The sequence below is a fragment of the Trichechus manatus genome, unplaced genomic scaffold (genome assembly GCF_000243295.1).
Source record: "Trichechus manatus latirostris isolate Lorelei unplaced genomic scaffold, TriManLat1.0 scaffold00078, whole genome shotgun sequence".
In the NCBI taxonomy this organism is placed as follows: Eukaryota; Metazoa; Chordata; class Mammalia; order Sirenia; family Trichechidae; genus Trichechus; species Trichechus manatus.
Genome location: NW_004444014.1, coordinates 12,329,049 through 12,341,745, shown reverse-complemented (window position 1 = coordinate 12,341,745; position 12,697 = coordinate 12,329,049). Strand labels below are relative to the sequence as shown.

General features: G+C 38.2%; 1 protein-coding gene across 2 annotated transcripts in view; it reads right to left on the bottom strand.

The window, feature by feature from the left end:
* RPRD1A (regulation of nuclear pre-mRNA domain containing 1A) overlaps positions 1-12,697 on the bottom strand; it is a 74,315-nt gene that overhangs the window by 8,439 nt on the left and 53,179 nt on the right. The gene's annotated exons all lie outside the window — the stretch shown is intronic.

The following is a 12,697-nucleotide window of genomic DNA, read 5'->3' as shown; positions in this document are numbered from 1 at the left end:
ACCTGTAGAAAGAAGACTAACATATTAATGTACTTCATATAATTGATATACAGCATATAAGATTTTCAGGGATCACTGAGTTTGGATAAGACAAATTACATTTATTTTCACAAACTGAAATTTAGCACTGTTTTCAATTGTGAATGGTGGCAACAAATCATAGGAGTATTATCAGTATCTATGACTTTGTCTCCAGTAGAAACAGGTTGTTTTCATACTACATTACAGTTTTTGCAGCTATCTTAAAATATTGCTTACATTTATCACTACTTTGAAACTGTGGTAGTTATTAGACCCACCACCAAATGTTATGAAATACATTAAAAAAAAAAAAAAAAATCATTGCCACTGAGTCACCAGACCACCAAAGGACTCCAATGGCACAAAAAAACAAAAAAGTTTAAAAAATCCTGCAAACAGTATCCTAAGGAGTCATAGGCTTGAGTCCAATCAAATCATGTTTGGTTTAGAGAGAAACAGCCCATTCTCTGCAGTGGGAATATCTCCTTTCACCTGAGGGTTCCAGACCTCTATGTGGGGAGGCAGGACTCTTCTATACTCCACCACCTAGTGGAAGTGGATAGGGTGAGGTAGAAATCTAGGAATTGGGTATTCTTCCTCCTTCCTACCAAGGCCAATTCTCACAAACAAGACAGAGCAGGTGAGTGGAAAAACTTTACATTCTGAGTAGGTAGTCTATTCCCAAAGAGCCCCAATTTATCAGTGTTTCTAAACCACGGCTGCACATCAGAATCACCTACGAAATGCTGACGAGAATTCTGATGTCCAGGCCTCATCACACATCAATTAAATGAGAATCTCTGTAAGTGGGTCTAGAGCACGTGAATTTTGCAAAAACTCTTAAGAGGAAGCTACAGTTATGGATGTGAACCACTTCTCCACCTAGTTTTTTTGTCTAATATTAAATCAACTAGTGAGGTGCACTTGTATTATTCAGCCTCTTTTAAAGTATAACTACAACTGGGAGGGTAAGGGGTTTTGTAGAATTAGTATAACCCAAGTGCTCTAAAGGAATGAGGGAAGGGAGAGGGTTCTGAAGCCTGGGAAACTGGGCATACTGACAGATAAAGCTGGCAAAACTGAAGGATAGCCCTGAGTACATAAGAGAGATGTCAACTCCTGCCATATCCACATGTCCCTGCATTTCTAACCTATCATGAAAGTCAAGGTGGAGTAAAACAAAGTTTAATAGGGATCTATAATCTCAAGGCATTCTGCTCTTCTTCCCTTCTCCCCTTTACCAGTGACATACACAGGAACACCAGGTAAGTTTCAGCATGGTCAGCTCAGAGTAGCATACAAAAGATAAGCACAAGGTATTTCACATTGTAGATGCATACTTCTTAGAAGGACCTCTTAATATACACCTCCTTTACATTTAGCATGTATTTCTCAGAACATGCTTGTATAGTGGCAAACATATACCTTGCTCTATACCACACCAGCCAAGTCCCACTGTTCTTAGCTGAATAATAATACCTAAGGCACTCTGGGGTCAGCAAAATATATTCAGATGCTGTCCAAACATGCTCAAAGGCTATTTACCTTCTCCTCCTACTTAGGGCTATACGCTTTGAGAAATGTCCTAAGTGTCCTTAGTGGCCAATACTGTCCACTCTAATTTTTAGTGTCTAGCATGGGATAAAGGAGTCCCTGTGTGGTGCAAATGGTTAAGTGCTAAGTACTAGCCCAAAGGTTGGTGATTCAAACCCACCCAGAGGCGCCTCAGAAGACAGGCCTGGTGATCTGCTTCTGAAAGTTCACAGCATTGAAAATCCTATGGAGTAGTTCTACTCTGCACACATGGGGTCGCTATGAGCCAGAATCAACTCAACAGCAACTAACAACAAGCATGGGAGAGGCTGTTCTTCAATTATTAAGACTTATCTTAATCCTTTGATTCAAATCATATGTGGCAATTAAAAGCCTTCAACCAACAGGTATACACAGCAAACAAAAAAATTAGTAAAAATAACAAAGCTGCCAAGTGTTGAATGTCAATTATATGGCAGGGATTTTAATATGAACTCAATTCAATTCTCTCAATAGTCCTGAGAACAGGAATTCTTTCATAAGCATATGAAACCGTATATTCCCAAAATATGAACCAAGAAGTTTCTGTTGAATCAAAATAGTGGGCTATGAACAAGTTACTCAATTTTAGGTCTGCCTGCCTATTTATAAAGGAGCCCTGGTGGCACCCTGGTTAAGCACTCAGCTGCTAACCGAAAGGTCTGTCCTTTGTTTACGGATTCGTTACCCTTTACTTGCCAGTGTCATCACCACCACCTTAAGCCTTGCATCACCTCAGCCTCTTGTAACCCTTAAGTGAGAACAAGTTTTTTCAGTCCCAGCTTCATACCAAGGCCCCTCCACTCTTCAAAATCTCACCCATGTGCTACAAGGTAAATGTTCACTTTGTCTGGGAACTCTTCCCCAGTCCCTACCATCCTCACTCCTCTCCAGGCTCCCAGCTGAACCTATCTCTGCACTGCTTTATTTTTTATACTGTTTTGTATATGTGAGTCTTGTTCCTAGTGGCAGAAGCCTTCTTTATACTACTATATACTTCAACATTAATGAATTAGGTGTGATTTGTCTTGTGTGCACTTCAAGTGGATTAATCCTAGCTTGAAAACTAACTACCTCCAGAAAAGAAAAACCTTTCTTGACAGCAATGCTGAGTAGCTATCAAGTGTCCAACTCTTAGGTATCTTATAAGACCTACTTTAAACCCAAGCATTGCTACAAGAACATTTCCTACTCTAGCCTCACACAAACCTCCAATGATTGGCTCCTTTTCAAGTTATTCCTGTAATTAAACAGACTGTTCTCTTATTTTTATATTCAAGTTAGGGGGAAATACACTTTGTATATATCTATATTTCTTATAGTGTCCAACAGAGCACTGGATATTTGTAGGTCCCAGTTAATATTTCTGGGTATAGTCAGATGACCTGAAGTACTTGCCTCTTCAATTTACTACCTATGTGACCTTGGGCAAGGACTCCCCAGGATTATTCAAGCCTCAGCTGCTTAAATTGTAAAATGGAGGTATCTATTTTACAGGGCTGTGAGGATCAAATTGGCTAATGTGGAAGTTTTCAAATTATGAAGTGCTATGTAATTGTGGTTAGCATTATGGAATGGTATCAGAACCATCTTGCAGTAAGACTCGCTAAGAGAGTAAATATTCTGCACTTGGGGTTCTTATTCATTTTAGGGTTGACTCAGACATAGTTGTTCTAAAATTTCAGTTGCTTTAAATAAATATCCTAACTATTAAGCTATTTCTGAAGTTAAATATTCATGATTGCCTTTTTCTTGCAGATGCTGCCAAAATTCTGCTCTCTCACACACGACTATGGCTTCTAAAAAACACTTGGATAATTTCAACTGCATACACATGGGATCTTTAGTGGCCAATTAAAGGCTGTGACTAAGAGTTCCAAGCATCATTCCTACTACATTGTTACAGTACAATGGCTTCCTATGCACTTCCTGAGAACAGCTGCTGTAGCAGAGAGGACTGCATCAAGCCAGGAAGCTCAATCCTGATTCTAGTGAGCTAGCCGTGTTAATTTTATAAGCAAGTTTGAGCAGATAGTCCAGATTTCAGAATGCTCTGAAAACCGGGCTTAGATTAAGTCTCAGTCTCTCTCACTTTTCATCTGTGAAATCATACAATATGACTGGGCTGGGGAACACCCAGTTAAAAAACATGCACTAGAATCCACCCTGCCCCCAACCTGGGAAAAGAAACAAGAAACCTAGCATGATGGTTAAAGACCCTCACACCTCACCCCCAGTGTTTCTTGAAAATGGAGACAGTGATGTGTCTTAATTCCACATGACACCTTATTTCCAAAGTTCTATCTACACAAACATTCAAGTAATTTAATGTCTTCCTGTAAATTTAAATTAAGTAAACATTGTCTGAAATCCGACTGCTTCAGCTGTGGCTACTTCAAAATGATATATTTTATCATTATTATTCTTCATAATAGAATTAAAATAACTGGGATCTTCGGTCACAAAAGAAAAAGAACAAATTAATGCTGAAGGTAAAGCAAATCGTCTTCACTCAAAAGTAGTATCAACACATAGTCTTCACAACGTATTACAGAAGCACTTAGGTTGATGGTAATCTTCACAATCCTGGTTCCTTTTATTTCTTCTCCTGAAGATTCCCAAATGGTTCTAAGTTCTTTGACATGTGGCATTTCATTATGTCCTCTGACTCTCAAGAAGTTAACAAACATGTCTTTCTTAAACCACTGCCTTCAATATAACTATTATGCTTTGATTCTCACTTTTCAAATTCCACAATTTACCTTTACTTCATTTTGTTTGTCCTGTGGTTGGGGGCTCTCTTATGTTAAATGGGAGCCCTGCTGGTACAGTGGGTTTAGAGCTCAGCTGCTAACCAAAAGGTTGGCAGTTCAAATCCACCAGCCACTCCTTGGAAACCCTATGAGACAGTTCTACTCTATCTTATAGGGTCGCTATGAGTTGGAATCAACTCGATGACAATGGTTTTTTTTTTTTTTGGTTTTTAGTGTTAAATGGGAAAAGTTAATTGGGATTCAAAAACAAAAACATTATGCTATCCTGCCTCTATACTGGAGTTATATTTCAGATGGGTGTTTTGAAGAAGTATGTCATCCATCATACATATAAACTACAGGATCACCACTAACAGTCATGTCCCTAAAATTAAAAACGCAACAAGTTAAATAAATTGTGACTTGTATTAGTCTAATTCTGCCACTGAAAGTCTCCGGCATTCCTGGTAGTGGAGTTTTCGTTTTCTCATGAATAACAACATATGGGCTTTGAAAGGTTTTTTTTTTTTTTTTTTTTTAAAGACACCAATAATAGCAACAACATAGAGAAGACACAAAGGAAAAGAAACGGGAAGGCAAGGAACTAGTCCAAGCATAAATGGTGCTCGATATTCCAGGAAAGCTGAACCTACTGATAATCATCAGTTTTGACAATGGGAGTTAAGCCAGAAGCTAACAGGCAGCATACTATTTTGGTTATTTCTGCAAAAGCAGCTTCAAAATCAAGTGGGGAGAAGGGCTTTAAGAAAATGATCAAATTAGTTAATTCTCTGGTTGTTGTGCTGATATTTCAATGAAGACTTTAATTATTATGCTTTTATTTTCACATTTTCTGTGTGACCTTTACACCTACTCCCATAGTATATATTATCTAGAGTTACTAAAGAATCACAGTATCTCAGGATCATAAAGGACCTATTGCATCTAATCTGCTTTTTCCCAAATTGAGTGCCCGCCCCATGGAACACTATTACACAAGGTTTTAACAGATGCACCACAAAACAGAGGTTTTGGGCTGTATGGAGCAAAAATAGGTTTGTACTGGTTTTTTTGCTCAGATCCTCAATATGCTGATGTCAGGAGTGAAGCTCCAAGAGTGGAATCTGGTTTGTCAGGAAAATCACTTAAACACATTTTTGCAAAACACCTACTACCATTTCCCAGAGCTAAGTTTTATAGTTAGGCAAACGCTAGACCCTGTATTTCTCCCATTCTTGTTAGCCAACCTCTCTTTGAACACCTCTAGTTAACAGAAACACATTACTTAATTTCTCCTTTGCTTTTGAAAAATAATTTCACTGATACAGAACTCTAGGTTGGTTTTCTCTTTCAACACTTTAAATACTTCACTCTCTTCTTGTATGGTTCTGATGAGAAGTCTAATTCTTATCCTTGTTCCTATATAGTTAAGCTTTTAACCTCTCTGGCTTTTCAAGATTTTCTTTGGTTTCCTGCAGCTAAATACGACATGCCTAAGTGTAAATTTTTTGGTATTTATCCTGCCTGGTGTTCGCTGAGCTTCCTGGACCTGTGGTTTGCTGTCCATCATTAATTTTGGAAAATTCTCAGCCATTATTACTTGAAATATTTCTTCCTTCTGCTTCTGGTATTCCAATTACATGGTGCACCTTCTGAAATTGTCCCACAGTTCTTGGGATTTTTTTCCCTTCTTTCCTAGGCAGTGTCTAGTCTCACGATCCCATCAAAGGCATTCTTCATTCCTGTTAACAGTGTTTTTGACCTCCAGCATTTTCCTTTGATTCTTCCTTAGCATTTCCCTCTCTCAACTTACATGACCCATCTATTCTTGCATGCTGTCCACTTTTTCATTAGAGGTCTTGACATATTAACTATAGCTATTTTAAATTCCTGCTGATAATTTCAGAATCTGCACCATATTTGACTCTGGTTCTGACGTTTGCTTGGTCTCTTCATGTTGTTTTTTCTTGGCTTTTAGTATGACTTCCCTTTTTTGGTGAAGTCAGACATGATGTATTGGGTAACAAGAACTGAGGTAAACAGGCCTTTAGTGTGAGCTTTTATGTTAATCTGGCTAGGAGTTGGGCTGTGTTTAAAGTTAGCTGCGGATAGAGATGCCAGAGGCTGAAATGCACTGCTTTATTAAGTAGTCCTTTTACACTAGGTAGTTCTAACTGGCAGAATGGTCTTGTCACCTGTAACAAATCCACTGGTCCTAGTTCTGCCCTCTGAAGTAAACCCAATTCTTTTATGATAGCTTTCAAAACATCTTAAGACAGCTAACATATATACTATGTCCTTCAACTCTGATCCCTGATATCCCTAGTTCCCTCAACTGTACTACAAGGGATTCTGTTTCCACAGTCTTTGCCATCCTGCCCCCTGCCTCTGGATACTCTAGTTCAGTTAATTCCTTTTTCTAACATGAAATCCAGAGCTGAATACACAAGTCTAGGTGTGGTTTAATCAGCATTCAATGAAGTAGAATCTACATTCCATATTCTAAACACTAAGCTTATTAGTGTAGCTTAACACCATACCAGCTACATAACCACGTCAATAGCTATGTATGATGAATGGTTTCTCCCATGAAGTGCTGGACGCCAGGTTCTAACCATACTGATGCAGTAAGTCTGGAAGAATCTAGATGTAGGAATCTACACTGGAAGTTTCTAAGTAGAAAAACGGGTGATGAAAACATTGCAAAATTTCACTGTTCCCCATTCAGTTTGCATACTATGGACCAATGGTCTGACCTTTAAATAACGGTGAACGCTTATAACACTAACCTAGAGTCATGGGTTGAGTTTCAGAGGGTAGCCCTAAATCAGCTGAAATTATAAACAAAATTGTATGCATATGTGCAGTTCTCAAAACTGTTGGTAACTCAAAAAAAAAAAAAAAAAAACATTTAAGAACCTCCACGCTTTTATTCTCTTTCGGATATTCATGGAGATACACATACATATTTTTTTCTCAAAGAAAACTAAACAAATTTAGCTGTAGTATGAACAGTCGGTGACTAAAATCATTAGGGATTAGAATTAAGAGTATTTACTGTAGCATTTAGTGTCCAGCATCTAAAAAGTTATCAAGATTTCTCGTTTATGAATCCGTGAAACATTAACATGGAGGAATCTGGAAGGCCTTACGCTCAATTTAGTCAATTACAAAACGACAAATATTGTATAAGATCACTATTGTAAGAGCTCAAGAAAAGGTTTATATGCAGAAGAAAACATTCTTTGATGGTTACAAGGGTGGGGAGGGAGAGGGTTATTTACTAACTAGATAGCAGACAAGAATTACCTTAGGTGAAAGGAAGGACACCATACACTATAGGGGAAGTCAGCACAAGTAGACAAAACCAAAGCTAAGAAGTTTCCTGAATACAACCAAACACTTCGAGGGACACAGTGGCAAGGGCAGGGGTCTAGGGATCATGCTTTCAGGGTACATCCAGGTCAACTGGCATAACAAAGTTGATTAAGAAAATGTTCTGCCTCCTACTTTGGTGAGTGGCGTCTTGGGTCTTAAAAGCTAGCCAGCGGCCATCTAAGATGCATCAATTTGGTCCCAACCCACCTGAAGTAAAGGAGAATGAAGAACACCAAAGTCACAAGGAAAGTAGGAGTCCAACAGACAGAAAGGGCCACATAAACCAGAGACTGCATCAGCCTGAGACCAGAAGAACTAAATGGTGCCGGGCTACTACCAATGACCGCCCTGACAGGGAACACAACAGACAGTCCCTGATGGAGCAGGAGAAAACTGGGGTGCAGAACTCAAATTCTAGTAAAAAGACCAGACTTAACAGTGCGGCTGAGACTGGACAACCCCAGAAAGCATGGCCCCCGGACTGTCAACCCAGAACTAAAAACCACTCCCAAGGCCAATTCTTCAGACAAGATTAGACTATGGGACATAAAATGATACTCGTGAACAGTGTGCTTCTTCTTAGCTCAAGTAGATACATGAGACTAAATGGGCAGCTCCTGTCCAGAGGCAAGATGAGAGGGCAGAGAGGGTCAGGAGCTGGCTGAGTGGACATGGGAAATCAGGGATGGAAAGGAGGAGTGTGCTGTCACAGTATAAGGAGAGCAATTAGGGCCACGTAACATGTATAAATTTTTGTATCAGACTAACTTGAATCGTCAACTTTCACTTAAAGTACAATAAATTAAAAAATTTTTTTAAAAAGATTTATCGTTCACTGATAATGAGCTGCATACTTAATATTTACATAATAAACTGTACTCTGAAGTAGTGGCCTTCTCCATAACCTGACCAGCTCTGACGGATGCTTTACAGAGAATTCTTGCTTTAGAAACTTGACCCTGACAGAATTCTTATTCTATGAGATTATGTTACTCGGAATGATATACGGCTCTCCTTAAATTTTGAATATGACTGCTTAGAGGTTCACATTTTACTTAAACAAATCTGGTACATGAAATGATATAAAAATTATCAATACTTAAAATTCTAGTTCTAATATGAATCTTACTTGAAAGGCAAGGAGGTTAAATAAATTAGATGGTTTAGTTAACAGTATCTCTCCACCAATAAATTAGAATGGCACACTGAAGGAACTAGAGTCAGACAGCCAGTGGGGACTTTTAGTAAACAAATAATTTCCAATTTTCTTTATAGTAAAATTTCCCCCCCTCATTTGTCACAAAGGCCAAGTCTTCTCAATAGGGCCAACAAGTGTAACTTATTTACCCCCATGTGAACAGTCTTTAGTTTAAACCAGTAAAAAAAAAAAAAAAAAAAAAGTTCCACTCCTGTTTGAAATGAAGGGACCAAAAGGTACAATAAAAGCTGGCTAGCTGTAATGTTGAGGTAAAAAATCACTTTCACATTTTTAAGAGACAAAATTGCACATACGCACCTATATAAAGCAAAAAAGAGTGGAACAAAATACATCAAAATATGCCTAATGGCTGTCTTCACAGATTGGTGTAAATATGAATAGTTTTTGTTTCTCAGTATTTTCCAAATTTTCTACAATAAGTTATGTATTGTTTCTATGAGGGAAATTTTTGGGGGGAGAAAAAAAGGCAAGGGAAAAAAATTTTAATCTCTGTGTATTGCTTTTATAAGCTGAATTAAACTACTCAGAAGTTACCAGCTATAGTCATGAGATAATAGGGAGTCAAGGGCACTAGGCCATGAGGTTGATAACTACATTTTGCAAACAATGAAAAGGCAAGGCTTCAATATTATAATTTGTTCAATTTTACACAGTAAATTCTAGAAAACTAACCCCTAATTCCCAATTCATTATTTTACTCCACACTCCATACTCACTAAAAATTAACCAAGGCAGAGATCCAAACAAACAGGATGTAAATCTGTACATCCGGTATGGTACAACTAGTGTTCTGGGGTGTCCCCCCCACCTTCATTTTTTACAACTATTTTTACAATATTTTTAATCTATGCTTTTTTAAGGTTAAAGGAAATGCATGAAAATATCAGAAGCTGTCTAAACGGTATTTTAATTATTTTTCAGATTTCCTTTGAAGCTGTTAATACCTATCTGCCTCAGTATTCTCATTTATAAAATGTATCTCTCATCATAGTAACTACCTCATAAAAATAGGTTAGTGTAAGTACAGTACATAGAGCAGTAGTACCTTGGCACAGAGTAAATGCTAAATAAGTATTATTATGATAAACCCCTACAACGGAGTTTAAGTACAATCACAGAGTTTCAGGGTATGTATAGAGACACTGGTAATTTTTCACCCACATAGGGAATGGAAATATCTCCTTTACCCAGTATTGGGAGGTTTCATTCAAGTAGCCAAAAATCGTTAGAACAACTAGTAAGCTATTAGTGGCTTCAAGGGCAATTTCCAGATAATAGGATTTTTTCTCCCCATTATGAGTGGAGAGGCTCAAATGAAGGAAAATGGTGCTCAATTAGTCAGCACGGGACAACAATATCGCAGTACAAAAATAGAATGACATCTAGGAGGCAGAGCTGGAGGTGACATCTTAGAACTCAACCTAACAGGGTCATCTGACAGATATGATAGTATCAGCTGCTGAATGGAGACTCTGACAGATACGATGGTATCAGCTGCTGAATGCAGACACAGCACTGCATGTCAGCAGGGATGGAGAAAACTGTACCGTTTGTTCCCTTCTATCTTCTTTCCTCTTCCCTATTTTCCTTCTCTCCTTTCTTCATCTTTTTTCTCCTCTTTCCTCCCAGTTTTTTTTCCCCTGGCCTCATCCTGTGTTGTTGTCAAAGGATAATCAACACATTTATCATTTACAACCGTACTGTGAAATCTTCAGGTCTGGATTAGCTATGAGGCACCTCCAACTTTCTCACAAAGTTCACTTTAATACACTATATACACTGACAACCCTAAACAGCTTTTTTGACACCAAATACAGGCCTTCACGCATTAGCTAGCAAATTGGTCAAAGCTATGCCATGATGGTACTAACACTAGAATTCTAGTTTTGTACAGCAGTGTCTGTGCAGTTATGTAGGTGCTGATACTTGTGATAACAACCAAGGGCAGAAATCAGGCATGCTTAGTGGCAAATATTTACATCAACTGAAATGCTTGCTGGACTTCAGCTGGTTGTGTGTTCCATAGTGAAGGAAAAACGAGAAAAGATCTTTGTAATTCTAATTTGATGACAGCATCAAAATATTGCAGTGATCCAAATGCAAAGGAATTTCATGGATCCAAAGAACACATCGCTTCTTTTGCATTTCATGAAAAGGCAAGAGAAGATGGCAATTGATACACATCTTTTGCTTTACAGATTGAAGGAGAGCTGATGAGATCACCAAGATCAGCATCACAATCTCCAGCTCAATCCCCTAAAAATTAAACCCTTCTTCCCAGCTTGAAGATCAGTTCTTCCTGACTACTCTTATCTAGCTGAGAAATTAAAATTTTATTTTGCCTCTATTTAATACTTAATCTATCATCTCAGGGGCTTTACAAGCATCAACAATTAATGAATTCTGTAATTAAAAACACTCAGGGAATAAAAACTGTCCCTCATAGTACGTAATCTTGTTGCTGAAATCTTGTATATTTTCATACACATTTTTAGGAATGCATTTTGTGTAAATATGTGTCACTGCCTTACTACGTTGTTTAAATTATACCAGCGCCAATTTCAGTTTTCCAAAATCACACTGCTTCCACTTTCATCTGCTCTCCTTGCATAGCCATTGTGGCTTTGATGTCTTTGCTTATATTGTTTCCTTGCCTAGAATTCCCAAACATTCCTATGCTCATCAGAATTAACACCGTTTTCTGATGGATACTCTTATGAGTGGAAAATCTCTGGGTTTTCAGGCATCTTCAATAATTACTGTGCTGGCTTTTCTATTAATTATTTCCTAGAGGAAAGTTCTTCCCTCTGAGTTTGCTACCTAATTGTCTTCCCACAAATGCTTGGTAGTCCCAATTGTGGAATCATCTTTACGTAACAGTAGACTGGATGTACAACCTGATTGGACTGTAAGGTGGACTTCCAGACATGGATAATTCTCATCACTCCTGGGCCTCACCAGCCTGGAGAAGACGCTACTCTTTTTCTCCGCTTCAAGTTCCCATATAAGAACAGAATTCTCACCATTGCTACCTGGTCTAAGAAGGGGGGATGCACAGATGTGAACCCACCTGATTGTTTCCACTGCAGTACCCTCAATTAAGTCACTGTGTGTTGTCCAGTCTCCTGCTTCAGGTGTCCCAACTCTGGGCATGGAACATTCGAGTCAATGCCCCCACCTTTACAAACAGTACACTGGAAAATGTGGTTTCTTTCTTCAATTCAATCCTGTCAGTATTCCATCTTCTAGGAAGACTGCCATTTCTGGGGCATTCACAACTTTCCTTCTCTTATTAGAGCAGAACTATTACATATACCATGTATTTTAAATATAATTTCTTCATCTCCTACATATCTCTTCATTTTATCTATATCTTCCTATCTTTTCAGCAATTATTTATCAATCTTTAGGAATCAGAACTTTCTGCAATAGAAATATTCTACATCTGCACTGTCAAGCACAGCGCGCAATAGTCACGTGGCTACTGAGCACTTGAAATGTGGCAACTGCTGACAAACTAAACTTTAAAATTTTAAATTAAACAGCACATATAGCTAGCGGTCACCTACTGAACAGTGCATCTCTTCACCTCTCCACATTTCACCCCTCTCAAGTCTTCCATTTCTGTCTTTCCCTCCACTTAATTTCTCTCTATCCATTTTACCTTCTCTCCATTTCATCTCTTATTGTATTTTTTATATTTTACATCTTTATGTTATACCTGTTACTTATATAATAGATATCTAACACTATC